Source organism: Nycticebus coucang, chromosome 12, assembly GCF_027406575.1.
Source record: "Nycticebus coucang isolate mNycCou1 chromosome 12, mNycCou1.pri, whole genome shotgun sequence".
Taxonomy (NCBI): Eukaryota; Metazoa; Chordata; class Mammalia; order Primates; family Lorisidae; genus Nycticebus; species Nycticebus coucang.
The window spans coordinates 75298750-75318095 of NC_069791.1; positions in this window are offsets into that span (position 1 = coordinate 75298750).

Below are 19346 nucleotides of genomic sequence, written 5' to 3' on the forward strand. Positions count from 1 at the left end.
CAAGAGGAGGCTAGGATATATATACAGGGCAGTAATGCAATTCTGGCAATTGTAGGTATAATAGTGCATTGTAGGTAGCCATGACCTCATTTGTGTGGTCACAACAATGTCGTTGTTGCTTATGGAGGCCGTGGTGACTATGACTGTGTTGATAGAGATGTTGAGCTGTTTGGAAGCCCACGTGTTGTCTGGATGTATGATGATTGTAATGTTGGGCTTCATGGTGGCTGTGGTGTTGTGTCCTAGCACTGATGGACTCTGCTAATGTCGTGGCAAATGTTATGCTATTATACTCTGTGTTAGCAGCATTAGGGCAGCCATCTCAGCTCTTCTGTTCTGGATTGTTCTGCCCACTGCTGCTCAGACATTAGGGTTCATTCCAATGGCTTGGGGCTCTTGTTAAGTTGTAGGTTCTGACTCGGCAGTTCTAGTGCAGGGTAGGAGATTCTGCATTTCCAACAAACTCCTGCTGAAGCCAGTGCCATTGGGTTACAGACTCCACTATGAGAAGCAAGACTTGTCCAGACCAGTGCTGCCTAATAGAACTTTCCACAATGATAGAAATATTCTATTTCTGCACTTTCCAATTATGGTAGCAGCTTGCCACATGGGGCTGATGAGCAGTGAGGAACGGACTTTCAAGTTTTGTTTACTTTTTACTAATTTAAACTTAAATAGCCACGCATAGGGGCCATCATATTGGGTAGTGCAGCTCTAGACTGCCCCAGTGGTTCCCAAACTTTAGCGTGTATTGGAATCACCTAGAAGGCTTGCAAAACATAGTTTCCCAAGCCCCATCCTTAGCAGGCCCAGACTGAGGCCTCAGCATTTGCATCTCTAGGGGGTTCCCAGGTGAATACCATATGCCTGGGGCCCACAGTCTGAGAACCATGTCACTGGTAATCTTCCCTATCCTTGGACACCCCTGAATACTGGCTCCAGCAGGACAAAATCATGCTTGGTCTATACTTGCCTCTATCAATCCAGCAGAATATGGGCTGCAGCTCCTAGAGGAAGACCTGCTGGGAGGTTCAGGAGGGGCCATTATTTTGAAACAAAGTAGAGGGAGTGCTAATTATGGTTGGTCTCTATAAACTCACAGAGACAAAGGCTCCTAGTGGGAAAGGACCTTAGAGACCATCTGATTTGCATTTCCTGTTTACAAACTGGGAAACTAAGCCCGGAAAATAGCAGTCAACTGCAAAGGTACTGCTGCCCCCAGCATAGAACTTGGGTTTCCAGACTCCTTGCTGAGCACCTCTACTCCACACTGCCTCTGTGCGGGGGCTGGGGGAAGACAGGAGATGAGGTTCAGACTTGGCAGGTGTCACATGCAGAGAGTAAGGACTCTCTTCAGGGAGAGATAGGACCTCTGATACCCAACTCTCTATCCAAAAAGAGGAGGCAGTGGCCCCAGTTGCCTTCCTGGGTCCAACCTCCCCCACCCAGAGGCTATGGGCCTATGATTTTCCTCCTTATTTCCTATCTCTGTGGTGATTTGATTGATATTTACCAGTTTGGGTTAAAAAAGAAAAAAAAAAAAACCACACACCAAGATGTGGGAGAACATGAAAACTGTTGATGGAAATGCTCTTTAGAGGGCCTCACATACATATCTGAATAATCTATAATGTCCCTGTTCCCTGTACTGATCACATGAGTATAGGCATACCATGGAGACATAAAATTGCTGCCATTTATCAGATAACTGCTGTGTACTACACATGGGATCGAGTCCTTTATATTCCCAAGCTCATTAAAACTTCACAAAAAGCCCATGAGGTAGATGTTATTATCATTTTTTTTTTTTTTTAGATGTGAAAAAGAAGGCCTAAGTGATAATGTTATAACTGGGTCAGGTCACACAGCTGGTGAATGGAAGGATGAATGCTTGAATACAGTCTGCCTGATGCCAAATTCTGGGTGTTTTTCATTGTGCCAAGGTATAGCCCAACTTGGGCAGTACTGTGAGCTTCCCACTCTGTGCTGGTGGTGCTTCTGTGCAGTGCTGTTTAGCACCCAGGGAAGAAGGCAAGACACCTAAAAAATGAATCTCAGATTGGCCAAGCCAATGAGCCAGGTGTGGTGTATGTCAGGGGGATTTGGTTATATGTAGTAAGTAATAGAAACGTGAATTAAAAGAAAAACAAGTTAAGGGCTCATGCCCCAGGATATGAACACCTGCCCCGAAGGGAGATGAACATGGTCTTCGCGTACTGTTGCATCCAGGATTTCACTTACCAGTCATCAGGAATTTCTTTATCTTGGTTCTTTTCGCCTGGGTAGTTTTCATCCTTAGGAAGATTCTCTCCAAATATTGGTAAGGATGGCCTCCAGCAGCTATGGACCTACACTGTCCATAGCTGGGGAATACTAGTGAAGTGGGAGGACTCCTCTTCCCCCAACAGCTCCAGCCAAAGTCCCAGGGATGACTTCCATTGGTTCATCTTGGTTCATGTGACCCTCTGTCAACCAATCACTCTAGCAAAGGGGTTGGACTAGTCTAATTACATAACTCAAGTCTCATAAGGACTCCAAAAGAGGGAGATGGGTTCTGTACCATATGGAAATTTCTTTGAAAGTAGGATATATTCTATTATCAGAAGAAAGCATAATAAAAAAAGACCCCAAGTCTATTGCTATCTGCTAAACTAGTCTACACATTAAATTGTAGGCACCTTCCCTTCCAGTGAAGTAGTCTGAAATTAGTCTGTTCTGTGCACTGTGCTAATTCTGGATTGTTCCTTGCACATAAGTTCTCTGTTTAACCCTTGTTATGGACTGATCGTTTGTGCTTCCCCCACACTTAAATGTTGAAGTCCTAACTCCTAGTATTTGGAGGTAGGGCCTTTGGGGGAGGTAATTAGATTTAGATTAAGTCATGAGGGTGGGGTCCTCATTGTGGGATTAGTGTCCTTATAATAAGAGGAGACCAGAACCCTCTCTATCTCTGCCATGCAGGATGCAGTGAGAAGTTGGCTGTCTGCATGACAGGAAGAGAACTCTCACCCAAACCCAATCATGCTGATAACTTCCCAGCCTCCAGAATTGTGAGAAGTAAATGTCTGTTGTTTTAACCATCCATTCTGGGAATTGATAAATTATTCTGTCTTTGATATTTTTTTGTGGCAACCCAAGCTGACTAAGACAAGCCCCTAACTACATTGTACTTCCTCTGAATGCCAATAGCAGCCTCACCCCATGGGGTTTGAGCTCAATTCACCCCATGGAGTTGGTTACATAGGTAGCTGGCTCCTGAGGGGTAGAGAATGTCTTAACCTCCTGGCCTACTGGCTTCTCCTTGAGATGCCCTCATTGGTTCTCTTACTCTGCAGCCCTCCCGAGTCCCCACCATCCCCTGTATCTGTCTAGAAGCAGGATCCACTTCCAGCCATGTACTATGGGACAGAAGGTCATTTAAGAAACTTGACCTTCATATTTCAAAGTGCCTGGGTAAAATCTAGTTTGTTGAATGTATCTCCATGTTGTTCAGAAGCAGGAAGTGGCTAGTGTGCTCTGGGAGATCCAGAACTTAGCAATCCATTCATCTGTTCATTTATTTGTTTGTTTTGGCAAGCAGGGACTATCCCTGGGCCCTACCAGACTGCCAGATGGTGTGGCCCCACTGGGAACCAGCCAGACTTTGTGACAATCTTTTGGATCCTAGCTCTTGGCCTGCTCTGCTACTGGGACCAAATTCTGTTGTGAGGTTTCAGGACCCTGGGCCTGCCCTAATTCCCTCAGATTTCACTTTCTTCTTTTTCCCTTCTGACCAGCATGGCCTCAGTCCTGTGTGCCCTGCTGACAACCTGCCCTGACTTACAATAGGGTTTTTTAGCCCATGGAAGATACAAAAGAAATGAAAACATGCCTGGGGAAAGACTGGAGAGGAAGCATGGCAAGTTCCCAGTCCACCAGTCTCAGTGGGAAGAAAGAAAGGAGTGAAGGAGAATGTCAGGTGAGGTAGGCCAGGCTCCCTGGAAATGTCAACAATATATGTATCATATGCATTCAAGCATCTTTACCAAAAGGGAGAGACTTTCAGTAAAAGCTCCTCCAGCTCTATGGCACTTTGTCTCTTTCCAGAGCGTAGATGGAAGTAAGTGCTCAGGTGTCTTCACCCAGTCATGATAAAATGTCTCCATGGTGCCAGCCCACACCTGCCACTGCACATGTCTCTCATGGGTTTTAGTTCTCATCACCACCTTATCCAAAATGTTTGAGCAGCCACCCAAGTGCCAGAGATGAGGTTCAAAGTCAGGTCTGCCTAATTCCTAAGCCTCAGACATCATTTTCACAAACACCATGGTAGAGGAAGCCCTCATATAAGCCGGACCAAGGAAGGCTTGGGGAGTTGAGTCAGCCACTGGGCATGGAAGTGAAGGAAGTGCTCAGGCAGAGGCACAGAGGACAAGTGAGATGGACGCTCACGGTGCTACCACCATGGGTGGCTTCACAGGGAGGTGATGAGTAGGCACTTGGGCCTGGTATTGGGGAATTTTTATTTCATACAACAGATCTAGAGAGCCCAGGAAGGTTCTTAAAAAGTGAACACTGGATTGGAAATGTCATTTGAGAAAGATTATTTGTCATTTGCCATTGGGTGCAAGACAGTGCTTCAAGGAAAGGAAGGGCAGGGAGATGCATGAACAAGAAATTCTGTGTGCAGCCTTGATTCCCATATAAATCGGTCCTTATTGACCCTGGGACAGGGAAAGTGTCTTTGTCCGTAGCCTCTGTCTTACTGGTCCCTCAGAGGAGCCTGGGAGCCCTGCAGACAGCAAGTCTCTTGCCCGTCATGGGCCCTGGTAGCTGGGTCGCAAGCTGCTTTGATTTCTCCTGGAGAACAGGGAAAAGTCCTTCCAGGCCTGGCTACCACTTCTGCACAAGTATTTATGAGCCGTGAGACTTCAGATCATAAGGCTCCCATATTTTGCATTTTAAAAAAGCCTATAACTTAAGAAAATGTTTTCTCCATGAGAGAAACTTCAAAGATTCTAGAAAATAACACACTAAAAATTATTGAAAGTCGGCATTGCACACATCTTGAATATGGTCACAAAGGAATGTGCTGAAGCCAGGCAGGCTCCTTCACAGTTTAAGGATTCCATTGTTTTTCTTCATCGCTCGCAATCGAGTGTAGAACTGAAGCTGTTAAGCATTTGGCTGTGGCCATCTGTGGGGCAGGCTTGCCAAGCAGATACTTTTTCATCCAGAGGAGAAGGCTTACAGAGGCAGCGACTATTGTAAACAGCTCCTCACTCAAAAAATAAAAATCTCCCTGCTGCTGTTGAGGTGGCCTCTACCATCCTCTGTACTGAGCGGAGGGAGTTAGTTAGGGAGATTGTGTAGCAATTCAGAGAGTGGACACTGCAACAGCCTGGGCCTACATTTCCTAGTTGGGTTGTGTTTGGCTAAGTTATTTGAACTTCCTGAGCCTCAGTTCTATCATCCATTCATTGGGATAATATTTGCCCAGTTAAATGGCCATTTCACTCCTGGTGAGGCCCTAACAAGGCCTGACGAGCCTACATGCTGATATCTGGAGATTGTTTATTCACTTTCAAAGCCTACTGTCATAGACAAGTTTAAGAACTAGACTCCACAGTACCGGTCAAGGATCCAGGACACTCTGTGCACCCAGTGAAGTGTTGACTAGCTATAAATTTAGTCTAGAGTAAAAATGCTTTGAAGATATAACTGCTTTAAGACAGGAAGATATCGTGTACCTTTGTACCTATGATGGGGAATCTGTTTGATGTGTATGATGATGATTAATAACATTGCTGATGTTTACTTTTATTGTGAGAATAAAAGTAACAAAGGGAAACAGGAGAGCGGAACGGCTCTTTGAGGTGATATCTTCACTGTTCCCTGGAATCCTGGGCTTTTCTGTAAATAAAAGTGAAATTGTTGATCTCTCACCCGCTTCTCTGTGGATTGGCTTGGCTGACAGGCGGACAGACTCCTTGGTCCTGCAACACCCAAACTGTTTCATGGTTGTGAAGCTCAAATGAGATTGTGTTTCAGAGTGTGTGTGTATGTGTGTATGTGTACCTGCATCCCTGGTTTAAAGAGAGGGGATTTCTGCTTTCCCAAGAAAGAGAGGCTTGTCTCCTGGTTCAGAGCTTGGCAGCTATGGGTGAGGGTTTACCAGCAAGTCATGAGTGCCAGGTGGACACTCTGCTCCAGCCCCACCAGCCTGGTGGATCCAGTGGCCCTAGTGGACATCATCAGGTAGATGTGGATGTGTGGTGTGCAGGCCACAGCACGTCCATAGGCAAGCCTTATTGTGATGGTCCCCAGATGAAAGGTGGAAGGCACCACTGTGCCCTGGTGTTATGGAGGTGACTGAGCACTTGTCCAGCATGGAGCCATCGGCTTTTTGTCCCCCACTTGTCTGATGGTCTCTGGGTGAGGAAGACCAGTGAGTCTCAAGCCTGGAAAATGCTACAGGGACAGAACATGTTTTTCAGAGTTTATTATGGGACTAACATAGAGGACCAAGTCCTGGCAAGATTGAGAACATTGCAAAGTGTGTCACTGAGCTCCTGGCTGCCTCTTCTTGCACTCATATTTTCTACCTTGCACCACTGCATTGAAACTATTTTTCAGAAAAACACTTATACCAGTCATCTACACTTTAAAGAGAATTTGGGCTGATGTATCTCCTGTCCCCAGTGGATTTGCATTTGAAGCTCCATGGTTATGAAAAGAAAGCTTCAATCATCTGTTAGTGAGGTTTTATTGAAAAGGGGCTGTGGGAGGGATTCTCCGATGCCTCTGATATTTTGCTCCCTAAATTGCTCTCTTTGCTTTCTAAATGGAAAACTAGCCCAGTCCACTGGCCCTAAGAACACAGGGGCCTGAGCCTGACACTCCTCTGGGGACCCAATCAAAGCCCTTTTAAAGATCTGTCTCTGCTCTTAATTTTAAGGAAGGGGCAACAACTGACAGTTTCACAGTCTCTTTCAGTGAGTCTTTAGAGACTCACTCATGTGACCCACTGACCTCCAAACATGAATATCCTGGCTTCACAGAAGCCCTTAAATGGTTGAAAAATGAAAAGAAGAAAAAGGTATAATTAGTGGATCCATAATTGTTCCTTCAAAGAAAATGGAGCATAGACCTTAACGAAACAACCAGTTTAACAGAAATACCCTGCATTTACTGAGGACTGACTCTGTGCCACATCCTGGGCTGAGCGCTTTGCATTTCAGTCTGATGCCCATTCGTTGAAGTGGGTAGTGTTATCATATTCACTGTTCAGATAAGGAGACTAAGGGGTTAGAAGATAAGTAATGTGCCCAAGCTCACCCTGTTTGTAAGAAGGTGATGAGATGCAGATTAAGGTCCATCTGATACTACAGACTATGATTGTGATCAGCTATTGTGGGGTTCTTCTCAAGCTTCACTGATGTGCCAATTAGGAAGCTGCTTACCTGTGAGTAAATCAACAACAGTGGCTTAACCAAGCAAGAGTTTATTTTCCCCACGTAACCAGAAGTTCACAGGAGAGAAATCCAGGGCTAGTTCAGGTCCTTCTCTCCTTCTCCTCCATCATCCTTAGCATATGTCTTCCATCCTCAGGGTCACAATGTGGCTGCTATATTTCACTGCTTTGCCTCTCCATTCCAGGCAGGAAGAAGGAGAAAGAGACAAAAGGATTTTTATTTGATGGGCTTTGTCTTTTCAACCTGGAGGGGCTGGTTTCCCTAGTAACTTGCTGTTTATACCTCTGTGTCTAAAACTAGGTCATGGTGTTATTCCCAACTGAAAGATTGCATATTTTAGCTTTCTCACCTCTAAAATAGAGGAAGGCAAGACACACGAGGCTGAGAATAGTTAGGGAAGAAAAATCTACGGTTTCAGCTCAGCTTGCAACTTGAATGTTTTGCTTCAAAGGTTACTGGTAGGCATAGTTGAGGCAATGCCTAAGTTTTCCCTAGAGGGAAAATTTCTCTACATGAATATTTTGTACCAAGCAAATCCTCTGCTTTCTTTAGCCCCTCCCAGGTGCCTCTACATGTAGTCTTTGCCCTTGTAGTTGCCTGAGTTAGCCCCAGAGCACCAGAGGGTACACACTAGCGTTGGTCTGGTAGGAGCACAAGGTTACATGTAGCTTTCCAAGTTTAGTCATTTGTGACCTCCACTTTGTGTCAGTCCAGCTGGAACCACTGACTTATTTGACTGTGGGAGTCAGATATCCTTCCTGGGGGCTTGTCAGCTATTGTGGTCACCTTGCAAACATGAGATGAGTCCTCCTACCCCCCAACATTTGGCTCAGATAATGTCAAGACTGATGATTTTACACATGCATAAGAGAGTATGAAAGAATTTATTACTCACATAATGCAGCTTTCTGGGTGGTGGGAGGGGAAATCAGGCTCCCAAGCTGGTCTGACCATGGCATGAGACGGCAGGGAAAGAAGACTGACATGAAGTCTTATGGTGGTGTCATAATCAGCCCAGGTAGCCATGATAGAATACCATAGACTATGTGGCTTAAACAACACAAATTTATTTCGCATAGTTCTGGAGGCTGGCAAGTTCAAGGTCAGGGTGCCAGCATGGCCAAGTTCTGGTAAGGACTCTTTTCTGGCTCGCAGACAGCCACCTTCTTGGGGTGTTTTCACACTGTGGAGAGACAAAACAAGCTATCTTGTTAGGTCTTTTTATCAAGATACAATTCTACCATGGGGGCCACATCCTCATGACCTAATTTAAATTTAAATGACCTAATTATCTCCGAAAGGCCTCATCTCCAAATATTATCCCACTGGGGATTGGGTAGGGCTTCAACATATGGATTCTGGGGGAACAAGATTCAGTCCATAGCAGGTGACCTGGTGATGGGGCCAGGGTGAGTGTTCTCGTGCACATGTGAGCAAAGGCTTGTGGGATTCAAAATTCCTACCTATGCCATATTGGGGGTGCCCAGGCTTTCTTAGCATTGGGCCCAGATGTGGGCAGATTGGGAAGGAGGAGTGGGAAGTCTTGAAAGCTTTCAGCAGTGGAACATGAGCACTGAAAGTGGAGTCACACTCTCTTTGCTCTCCTGTTCTCTCTCTTGGGCTTCCCTTGTGTACATGGGTCATGGGCTGGCCTGATGCCTGAGACTGTGAAGTTGCTCCCTCCTAACCTGGAGCATCACCTGCTTCTTGGTGGCATCCTGCCACCATGGGTTTCCTTTGATCTCTGTGCACTCGATTCACTTGCACCATGATTACAAAGCCTGGGCTAACTCTTCAGGGGCTGAATGGTCTACAGCTGATAGACTTGGCTCTTTTCCTTTTCTGCTAGCTGTATTGCTGAAATCCCAAGAATAATGCAGGACCATGTGGTCACAGTGTTCGGGGTGAATACCTACATGAAGAACTATAGTCATGAGATGATCTGCCACATCCGTGACTTTCAGCCCTGGCCTCTTCAGGGAGAGAGGGAAACACTTCATTACCTTCATCCTCATCTAAGTGATTTTGGCATCTCTTTGCACCTCAAATCCATAGTGTAGAGCCTGGACACCCAAGGATACAGGTAGGGCCCCAACCTTGAAGGGAAGTAACAGATTGTGAGGCAAGATTCACATATGGAAGGACACATGGAAGAAAGCAGGAAACAGGCTCCAAGTAAATGGTACAAAGCAACAATTTTGAGAGATCATTGAGCGCTGGCAGAATGAGATACTGGTAAGTGTGGGTGTGAGGGAGCCGTTAGGTCTCCCTTTCCCCACAAACATGCTCCTATTGTGATGATAGAGGTGGATTTGATAGCAGGAGCCTGTAATATTCAGAATTCTCCGGAATGATTCTGAACTTATGAGGAGAACCACAAAGAAGGGCAGACAAGTGGCCAAGACCACTGATCCTACAGTGAGCACTTCTCCAATGTCTCCAAACATCTTCCTTAGCAGAAAGAGGGCAATGACTTCTTAAGATCCTTATTCCAAAATGCACATTGGACAGGTATTTTACAAACCTAAGGTAAATGTTAGTTATTCCTCTTATTTTTCACATGAATTAGTTTTAGGCAAGTCATTTCACTTGTTTGGGGCTCAGTTTACCCATTTGCCTGATGGGTAATTGGCTATACCAATGTCAGTAACCAATCATCATGTATCACTACAAAGTGACAAGGCATTTCTCCATGTACAACCTCATTGGTAACTCTATGGTTTGTTTTATTTTCTGCATTTTATGGAAAAGAGAAAAATGAGGTTCAGGGAAACTGAACACTTTCCCAATATTATATGTAGGAGAATTATAAGAATTAGAACCCGAACTCAGATCTTTTGGATAATTCTTAGAATCTTATTGCCTCTCAGACTACAAAACAAGAATTCAAATAATGTAAGCAAAGTGCATCACAAACCAAAAGCAAACCGAAACCCTGCAATGGTATGAATTGGGACAACCACATGACAACTCCTTGATAATGTCAAAGTACTACACAAAGGTGGACAGTCACTATTACTGTTGTTTGTTTTGCACTACCTTAGCACAGGCAGAGATTCTCTGCTGGAGCAGAGCATGTGCCAGGCTCCAGGAAAATTTCATTGTCAAGTTCAAGTTGACTATACAATGGATGCATAGTTTATGTGGTCCTCAGCCTTTCCTTGGATATAACATCTCCATCCTCTGGATGCTGGGGTCTCCTACCAGCCAGAGGAAACTTAGCATGATCTTTGTATGTTGAAATGTTTTTTGATCAACATGCACTTGCGTGCATGCACACGTGGCCCTTTCTCTTATTGCTGTTGCCATATTGGCCTTCAAGTCCTTCTTGGTTGCATGACAAGAAGGTAAGCTGGAACTCTTGATAAAGGAGTTCTGTACAGTGATGACAAGAATTGATTTCCAATTTCCTACAGAATGACTCTATCATTGCTAGTGACTCAGGCAATTTAGCTCATATTCCAGGCCTGCCTGGGGGTTATAGATCACACTGACAGCTTCCCAGTCATGCAGGAGGTGGATTTTGACAAGATGAAGAAAGAGACATTTTCACAGAGTCTTGCTTTTGGGGGTTGGCCAGAAGGGAATGGCTTCCCCAGGCTTTGGACCTTGTGAGTGTTGTGTTGAGACTAGACATGCCTTTGCCATGATGGGGAAGCCATCTTATGTTCAGTTTTCCAGCCCTTGCCCCCACCCCATAAACTGTTCAGCTCTGCCCAGCACAAGAACATTCAATCCCCCAGCCAAACCATACAGGAGATCTATTTCCATCAGTGTCCTCCTTACAAAATACTCTTAGATGGCACCTGTGGAGGGAAAATGAGTTTTACACTAAGCATGTATTTAAATAAGGTTAGGAGCCTGGTGGCTGGTGTGCAGGTGTACCTGCCTTCATCATGCCTGGAAAACTCTTAACTTCCATGGTTTGTTTCCTTGTCTATAAGATAAAGGTAATAATTCCTGATACATTTATCAATATTATTAGGGGATTGATTGAAACAATGTTGGAAAGTGAAAAGTAATCAATAAAACGTGAGAAAGGTGGAAGAGTAATTAACATTGCACTTGAGAGCGATGAATGCATGTGTCCTGCTTTTTAGAAGCTTTCACACACAGACTGGGTATTTCCTTCCTCAGTGGACTCCATTAGAGTGGGTGCATTTCTTTGCATTTACTCATACGCATTCATTTTCATCTGCTGAACCTGCACTGACCGCGTATTGAGGGCTAGATGAAGCTACTCTCCCCAGGGTGCAGGTTGAAAGGAAGTCATCCTCTGCCACCCAGAGCCATCCAACCAAGCAGAATGTGGGCCATATAGGACCAGGAGGCCAACAGTGGGCTGTGACCCCAAGACACGCCTAACTCATGTGATCCTCAAGAGAACACGAGGAGGTGGGCCCATTGCTATCTCTAGTTCACAGATGTGGTACAGAGAGGGCAAGTAACTTGCCCAAGGTCACATGCGAGTGGGAGAGCAGAGATGAAAACTCAGGCCCTATGCAAACTGTCTGTTCTTAAACATTACACAATATCCTACATGAGTGGTGGGTGCATATGGATGATTTTTCAAGTGGTGGGCTAAACGCAAGCCCCCAAATTGCCTTATCATCAGCTTGCTTTTGCTAGGATTTAATGCATATCTAATATCAAAGTCATTTTTCATTGGTACGCAATTGTACGTATGTATGGGATATATGTGATATTTTGATGCATGTATGCTATGTGTAACGATCAAGTCAGGTAATTAGGATGTCCATCACCTCAGCATTTATCATTCCAAATCTTCTAGCTATTTTGAAATATACAATCAGCTGTTGTTAACGATAGTCACCCTGCTGTGCTACCAAGCATTGGAACTTACTCCTTCTTTCTGACAATCTTTCTGTACCCATTAACCAATCTCCCTCAGTCCCCAGCCTCTCCCCCTCCTCAGTTTCTGGTAGTTGTTTGTCTACTTTCTACTCTCAACCTCCATAAGATCCACTTTTTAGCTGCTGCCTGTGAGTGAGAACATGCCATTATGAAAGTCTGTGACAGCACAAGTAATTGCTAGAGATTGAGAAGTGAGCACACTCATGTTCATGTGCAAGTGTGAATGTGCACTTACTCCTGCATGCACAAACACATGGATACACACACATGTGCACACAAGCACACACGTGTATGCACACATGCACAATAAAAGGACAAAGCCAAGACGCCACCCAAAGCAGGGTTAATGACACAGCTCTACAGAAAAGGCACAATGGTTTTTCCCTGGTCATTCAGTCAACAAAATTCTTGTCTGAAAAGCTTATCAAACTACTTTCCAAATAGAGACCCACCTTGATGGGGGCAACAGGGAGCTGATTGTCCAAATGTGCTATGAGAACCATCTATGGGCTGGGCTCTTCCACAGACATTATATGTTTTTTTTTTTTTTTTTTTTTTGAGATAGACTCTCATTCTGTTGCCCTGGGTAGAGTGCCAGGGTATCATCATAGCTATAGCAACCTCAAAGTCTTGGGCTCAAGAAATTCTCTTGCCTTGGCCTCTCGAGTAGCTGGGACCATAGGCACTAGCTAAAACACCTGGCTAATTTTTCTATTTTTAGTAGAGATGAGGTCTCACTCTTGCTTGAGCTGGTCTCAAACTCCTGAACTCAGGCAATCCACATGCCTCAGCCTCCCAGAGGGCTAAGATTACAGGCGTGAGCCACCACAGCAGGCCAAGACATTATAATATGTTAATGTCCACTGTACCATTTTTCCACAAGGGCCATTATTCCCATTTTACAGTTGGAAAGACTGAGGCTCAGGTAGATCTCCTTAGGTCGCAGACTAGCTAGGAACAGGGACAAGATCAAATACATACCTCCAGAGTCCCACCCACTACAGATATCACTTCCTATGTGGCTCCCTAGCATTAATCCACTGTGTTTCACGTGGGTATGGGGAGCAGGATGATCCTATTGTCTGATTCCTCTTGGAAGCACACAATCATGATTAAGGCTCTAGCCTCAGGTCTCACTGGGCTCCATATACACCATGCACAGCCAGCTCCATGGATTTGGTTTGCTCTGATCTGCTCCCTCCCCGCCCCCTTCCAGGAGCTGCCAGTCATGTGAGCTCTCATTCATTGCTTCCTTCTGGGGATGGAACACGACAATATAATCACTCCCTCTACACCTGTCAAGGAGAGGCTGCATTAGGCAGCATTAGGCAGCATGTCTGAGGTTGTTTTTAGTTCTGATCAAAGTGATTGAAACAGATGTACCTCATGGGTCTTCCTAAATGGCAGGGAAAATTACTCATCAGACATCTGACTTTGTTCTACACGTTCTTTGTATGCAGATGACACAGCCTTCCCTCCCCTTAAATAAACAAGTGTTTAGTTCGCTGATCAATAGCTAAGATCAGCTAGCAGGAGAGAATCCATTTCATCACAGACACCCAATGGCAATGGCCTATTGTGATACTCTCCTGATATGGATTTTAGAAGTAATTGTTCCCTTTGACAGAGAGAAACATTATCTGCTTCTCATTAATCCACTTACTTATTCATTTATTCAATAAATATTGACTGGGTACGTATCACTTCTTCACACAAGGTCCAGGATAAGGGGCTACAAATGTTCTAGTGATGAATCTCATGCTTTAGAAAGCCTGCAGTCTGGAGGGAGAAATAAATTCACAACCAATAGCAGTAGAGTGTAACAGACGATAGACTACTCATTGAAGCTGTGTTTGTGGATACTTGTGCAGAAGGGCTTCTAGAAGGGCTCCCAGTGCTGTCAACCTCCTGGTACCCAAGCCCATGTGTGACCTCCTTGCCTTGTGTGTGAGCTGGATCTAGTGACTTGCTTCTAATAATTAGAATATGACAAAAGTGATGGGATGTCACTTCCAAGATTCACTGTCACGGATTAAATTCTATTTCATCCCACCCCCTCACCACCTAGCCAAAAGATATATTGAAATCCTAACCTCAGAATGTGACCATATTTGCTAACATGGTCTTTGCACACATAGTCAAGTTATACGAGGTCATTAGGGTGACCCTGTCCAGTATGACCAGTGTCCTTATGAAAGGGAAATTTGGATACAGAGACACATCTAGAAACAGGTACACACACCACAGGGAGAATGCTAAGATGAAGGCAGAGGTCGTGGTGATGCATCTTGCCGAGGAACACCAAGGAGTGCCAGCAAACTATCAGAGGCAGGAGAGAGACATGGGGTAGATTCTCCCTTCCCAGCCCTTAGAACAGTGGTTCTCAATCTTCCTAATGCCACAACGCTTTAATACAATTCCTGTGGGTTGCTGCCTTAGAAGGAATCATCTCTGCCCCTATCCTGATATGGGACTTCCAGCCTCCAGAACTGTGAGACAATACGTTTCTGTTATTGGAGACGCTCAGTTTGTGGTCCTTTGTTATGGCAGCCCTAGTTTGTGATATAGTTACAAAACAAAAAGACATAGCTTCTGCCTTTTTCCCTCTGTCTGGACCTTGTCATTTGCTCTGACGAATAGGTGGCGATGTTGAGAGCTGCCACATGGAGAGGCCCAAGTGGCGGGGGACATAGGGTGGCCTCTGGTTCAACAGCAAGGGAGAAACAGGTCCTGAGACCACAAACACTTTAAGGAACTTAATCCTGTTGACAACCACAGAGTGAGCTTGGTAGTGAATTCTTCCCTGGTTAACACCTTGACTGAAGCCTGGTGGGAGATAGTGAGCCAGAGGAACCAGTTAAACTGGGCCTGAATTTCTGACCTGCAGAAATCAAGACAATATATGTGTTAAGCCAGTAAGCTTTGGGGGTAATTTTGTATATATTATGCCCTAACTCCATTTTGCTAATGGCTTTCAACACTCCCCATTTAAGACAGGAAGCTCAGCTGAAAGAGTTTAGTAATAACTGCAAAATCCTGTGAAACCCCACCTCCCCCTTGTAAGGACTCCCCTTACCAGGCATTGGCTCTTGTGAAATTCTGCTTGTGTTAAGGACTCCCCCTTCTCTACCAAAAGCCCCTTATAAAATGTTTCCACCTCTGCTTCTAGGGGTAGAGAGACTTTGAAGTGTGAGCTGATCAATAAAGGACCCTTGCTTAATTTGGACTCAGAATGCTGGCGTTTCTCTATTCCACTTGGTTTGGGTATTACATATACTGAACTGGTATCATATGTAAAACAGATTACATACTGTTCTAGGCCCAAGAGCAATGTGGATATTATAGTCCTGGCCTTGTTAAGAGGCAATGTGGTTAAAGAAGATTGAGCTCTGACCACTGGCTTTCCTGGGTTTGAATCCCAGCTTTGCAATTTCTACAAATTACCTAGCCTTGCTAGACCTTGGTTTCTTTATGCATTAAAAAAAAAAACAAAACAAAAAGTAATGGAGGAGGAGCATCCTGTGAAGATTAAGTTAATTTTTGTAAAAACTTTAGATAGGTTATTTCACATTCAGTCACTATTTAGCGATTGACAATGATGGGACACTTCAAGTATATTAGGATGAGTGACTTGTCAGAAGCATGTCCCTGGCCAAGTGCGGTGGCTCAGGCCTGTAATCCTAGCCCTCTGGGAGGCCAAGGTGGGTGGATTGCCTGAATTTACGAGTTTGAGACTAGCCTGAGCCAGAGCAAGACCCTGTCTCTAAAAATAGCCAGGCGTTGTGGCAGGCACCGATAGTCCCAGCTACTTGGGAGGCTGAAGCAAGAGAATCACTTGAGTCCAAGAGCTTGATGTTGCTGTGAGCTGTGAAGCCACAGCACTCTACTGAGTGTGACAAAGTGAGACTCTCAGAAAAAAAAAAAAAGCAGGTCCTTGCCCTGTGGAGTTGACAGTATAGTGAAGGAGCCAGAAAATGGACCAATAAACAGAGCAAGTGCTACGAAGGAGTTCAGGACATTTCACCCCAAAATGTGACTCCTTGGTATAAAGAGTATTTTGAATTAAAGCCCTTAGAGAGCAACAGGCCCTGGAAGGGGCTTTCCTTCTATCTGCATAAAACCAGACAGACCCATCAAAGAACAATTGATTCCCTTCTCAGTTATCTCAATATATTTTAGGAAAGAAAATCAAGAATGCAACTACACCTGACCCAAATAACTTTAAACATAATAACATAATAACATAATTTACAAGTCAATCTGTTTCCCTTATCCATTCATTCTCCTAAATATCTGTCTATCCTCTCTGGCAACTATTTATCATTTCTAAACAGAATCACCTATATTCCTTATCTTTCCCTCTCCTATAAAAGAAGTGTGTAAATTCCATCAGGATAGATTGGGAGATTACCCTGTGATTCTCCCCATTTGCATAGCAAATAAACCTCTTCCTCTTATTAATCTGCCTTAATTTTGAGTTCATCTTTCAGCGAACTTTTGAGGAAAAGAAGTTTCCCCTCCTTCCTGCCCACAGCTACAACTTCAGGCAGTGCCATGTACAAGGCATAAAGATAAAGTTATGTGATTTTATGTGGTTCTTTTAGAAAAAGAAGTTGGAGAAGGCCTCTCTGAGATGATATTTGAGCAGAGATTGGAATACACTGGTCAGATAGAGAGCTAAGGGAGAATATTCTGACCACTGTCTAGGTGAGCAATGATGAAGGTAGCCCAGCATGGATGGATTTGGAATGCATCCTGAAGCTGGGCTCAAGAGGACTCGATATGATGGCTCAACACTAGGGCTGGAGGGAAGGGAAAGAATTGAGAATGACTTTTAGGTTTGGGTTTTGGGAAACCAGGTGAATGGTGGTACCATTTGCCATCATGAGAGGTGTGGGGGCTCAGTAGGCTTGGGGAGTGGAATCAGGAATTCTGGTCTGGATGTGGCTAGAGATGCCTAATAGACACTTGCATGGAGTGGGGGCTGATCAGGCCATGGGCCAGCAAATCCGGCCTTTGGTGGAGAGATCTGGGTTGGAGGCCCTTACGTGAAACTTTTCAGATTCTGAATGGCGAGTAAAGCCATAGGACTTGATGTGACTGCTGAGAGAGTAAAGGTAATTGACAGGTGGAGGGACAGCTGGCTGGCCTCTCTAAGGATCTAAGCCCTTCAAGGCAAAAGTTAAATCATACCTTACAAACTTTAAAATCTCATTAAATAGGTTTTTAAAAAATTGATCCAATATAATGCAGCTTACTTTCCAACCTGACTTTGGTATAGAATCACATGACAGCAGACTCCCTTATCTTAACTCAAGCATTCCTTTCTACTGACTCCAGATCTTCAGACCAAGTGTTATTGCGCTAGCCAATTACATATCAAAGAATCTCTGACCCCACCTACAGCCTGTAAGCTCCTGCTTTGAGAAGTCCTGCCTTTCTGGGCCAAACCAATGTATACTGTCCATGTATTGATTTATGATTTTACTTGCCATTTGTGTCTCCCTAAAATGTATAAAGCCAAACTGTAAGCATTTCCTCAAGATCTCTTGAGATATGCTCCCCAGGCCATTGCCACTCATATTTGGCTCAGAAGAAACCTCTTTAAATTATTTTACAGAGTTTTGGGGATTTTTTTTTTTTTTTGGTTAACAATCCTAAACCCAAGTGTGATAATGTTATGAGGTGAGGTCTTTGGGAGGCGTTCTGAAAGCACCCTGGTATATTGGGGTTCCAGTGCTTGCAACCTTGCCCTAACGAAGTGTGCCTTTCATGGGATCCTTCATGGGATCCTTTTTTACCTGGCGGATGGCCTAATGTCTAATTTCTGACCCATAACCAGAAGTCCCTCAGATAGGTCTTGTTTATACTGATAGGTGTCTACTGCCTCTTTGATCTATGCCCAATTTATACCTGCCTGACCATCACTCCAGCTCTAGGGGCTCAACTTTGTAGTCTCCCTAACATCATGGAGAAGACACAGCATGGGGTAGCTCCTGGTTCTTCAGATGGAAAGCACAAATTCAACATGCCACATAATAGGACATAAGTTCAAAGATTTATTATTTACAGATCCTGAGGGGGATCTGGAGAGAGAGAGAGAGAGAGAGAGAGAGAGAGAGAGAGAGAGAGAGAGAGAGAGAGAGAGAGAGAGAGAGATATCTTTGAAGCAGCAGGCATTTGGAATTGGACTAATGACATAATTACTCCATAGAACCATTTGAAAAGTAATTATGGACCATTGTTAGGATGCTGCAGCATTTTTAAAATAAGTAATAAGACTTTCCTTTGATCAAGAGACTATGGGGAGAACAGGGCGGCAATACTATGTGTGCATATTTACAAAGGAGAGCACCAATCTGCCCCTTCCCCAAGTCCCTAATGCAACACCAGAAACTCACAAGGACACGCTGTGGGCCCGAGTGGGCATCACTGCATACGCAGCCCTGCTTAGAATGTTTCTGGTATTAAAATGCTATTTTGAGGAACACTGGCTGTGGAGTAATTTGCTGAGAAATGTGTGTCCCTGGAGGATGGGGAGGACTGGAGTCTGTATTATTAAAGTAATGAAGCTAGGAATCTTCCATGTAGGAGGGTTCTTGAGTTCTGAGTGGCAATTCAGACCACGACTGGACTTCCCTGACTCCGGCTCACCTCCTAGGACATCCATGGGGTCCAGTCCCTCGTCGTGGTCCTGACACCTGCTTGCACCCAGCCCCCTGCTTCTGCCTGAGGGGGGCTGCAGCGAGCTAATTGAGATACATATTACAATATTAACTTTTTAAATATCGTATTAGCTCTCCATTAGGATAAATGAGGTACGTAGAAAAATCGTAACAGAGCATTAGTCTCTGCTTACACTCAGCTCACTGATTCTATCCAAATGACATCCTCAGAGCTGACTCCAGGAACACATGGGAGGGGGGAGGCTGAGGTTGGAAGTGTTTTTTCTACATCGAAATTCAGTCTGAAGGTGCAGGTGGTAGAGGAGAAGGCAGCGTGGAAGCACTCAGACCT